Source organism: Oratosquilla oratoria, chromosome 11 (assembly GCF_046742065.1).
Source record: "Oratosquilla oratoria isolate Oo_2021 chromosome 11, ASM4674206v1, whole genome shotgun sequence".
NCBI classification, from domain to species: domain Eukaryota; kingdom Metazoa; phylum Arthropoda; class Malacostraca; order Stomatopoda; family Squillidae; genus Oratosquilla; species Oratosquilla oratoria.
In genome coordinates, this window is record NC_134787.1 from 35315271 (window position 1) to 35317770 (window position 2500).

The window sequence follows — 2500 nt, forward strand, 5'->3', positions numbered from 1 at the left end:
TACAACAAGACTTAGACAAGATCTGGAAATTGACTCAAAAGTGGGAAGTAAAATTCAATATCAAGAAATGTAGTATAATGGAATTTGGAAAAAGTAAAAACAGAATATCAAAAGATTACAAAATTGGAGAAGAAGTCAAAAAAATAAATTCGGAGAAAGATCTTGGAGTGATAATTATAATCAGCAAAGACATGACACCTGATAAGCATATTAATAAAATAGTCGGAGAAACCTACAATTTATTGAGGTCAATAAAAGTGGCATTTGCTTATTTGGACGAGGAAATGATAAAAAAAATTCTAACTACACTAATAAGACCAAAACTTGAGTACGCAGCAACACTATGGACACCCAATACCAAAAAGAATATAAAGTAATAAGAAAGAATACAAAGAGCAACAACAAAACTAGCACAACCTCTTTCCGAAATGACATATGAGCAAAGACTGTCCAAGTTAGAATTACCAACTCTGGAACAAAGAAGGGAAAGAGGAGACTTACTATCTATAGAATAATGAAAGGAATGGAAATCTTAGATAAGAATAACTTATTGAAATGGAATACTGGAAAAACGAGAGGACACGAAAAGAAACTAAAAAAAGATAATTACAGAAAAAATCTAAAAAAGGACAGCTTCCCACACAGAGTGATAGATACTTGGAACAAATTAGATAAAGAAACAGTGTGTGCAAACACTATTCAAGATTTAAGAAAAAAATTGATGATGAGAGATACAAAGACGGGTCACTACGAGCATAGATCCCTTCCCGTATAATACAACTAGGTAAATACAACCTAACAGAACCTGTCGAGCACGTACACATGAAAAATTTGTATTTTCAACTTTCATGTTCTTCCTCTTCTGTACTGCGATACTCTTTACCTATGTTGTCTTGCCAAGTGGCGGCGACTCCATTCAGCCCAGATCAAGACTTTAAAACGAATGGGACCGAACCGTCCACGACAAGAATCTAAAAAAAACAAAAAAAAACAGAAGTGCTGGTAAGAAGATAGATAATTGATAAGACACCAGAACCAAGTCTCTGCTCACGACCTATTTATCTGAAATACATCGCCCAAACCATCAGATAGTATTCTAATACTGCACCCTGCGGGAGTCCTTAGTGAGTCCTGGGGGAGCCCTGGGAGCCCCAAAAATCCTCAGAAGCACCTTAGGGTGTCCCCAGACCGAAACCCAGAGGCATTTGGCGGCTGCGCAACGACTTTATTCAGTGTTGAAATGACCTCCAGGAAGGTAAGCTGCAGTTCTGCGATCAAAACCACCGAGAACCACCGCATTCGTGGGCGTTCTTACGTAATCAATATTCATTGACAATATTTCAAACATTTTATGTAACAATGACAATATTAGGATGAATTCGAAACTCCTAGAGAAATGCATGAATAATGAAAGTGTTGAAAATTATTTAAGTATATACAAAATCAACACTCTCATATTATGAATAAGGGGAAACTCCCCTTCGGAGTGAGGAGGGATGCCAGTGAGAACTCCCTGTGAGGACTCGCCACCGTGGGCACCTAATTTGTTACCCCCTACCCCAACCCCCAACCCCCTCCCCCGCAAAGGAAACTCCCACTTAGGCGTTCATTCCCGCTCCCGCCAGAGTATTTTCTCTTCTGAAGTCATTACTCTTGGTAAACGGGACTGCCGCAGCCGCAGCCGCCACAGCCGCAACCGCCACAGCCGCCACCACCGCAGCCGCCATTGCCGCAGTCGTTCTCTGGATGTTCAGAACATAGGCAGGTTTCCAGAGCGCTGGATCAGGTCGGGTGTCTGTAGGCAAGCACCTTCATGTAAGAAGATATAACCCGGACAGGCAACACAAACGAATTCAAATCTGACTTTGAGCTATAGGAAAGCAGAGTCGCAGTGTGCACGCATGTCCTCATCCTCTGGGGGTACGAGACTTGATAGCCAGTGCATGGTACTGTTTATTTACAATGAGAAAGCAAAGCAAAGTTTGTATCACTATCCTTTTCATATGTTTCCATTGCATTTGTATTGGATGGGGGTACGAGAAATGTTTCTGAAATATCAAAGGGTACTAAGGGCACTGAAAAAGGTTACGAACAACTGTTTTTATCTCTCCTCCTCCTCTTCCTCCTCTTCCTCCAACTTCGTATACTTCCTTCACCGTTTCCCATTTCCTCCCACCTTTCCCAACTTACACCTTCCCCAATCTCCCCCATCACCTATCATCTTTTGCAACCTCCACCTTCCCCACCCCTCACCATCCCCACCCTCTATCCTCTTCCTCCATCCTCCACCTTCCTCCTCGCAGCAACCCTTCCATCGCTATTCACTCGCTGGTCCCTCCCCTTCCCCCTTCCCCCTTCCCCCTTCTCCCGCAATCCTCTCGTTCTCCCAGACCTTTTAGTCACTGCCGCGGTCGCCTCTGCTTCTTTGTTTCCTCCCTCCCTCCCTCCCTCCCTCCCTCCCTCCCTCCCTCCCTCCCTCCCTCCCTCCCTCCACCTTCAA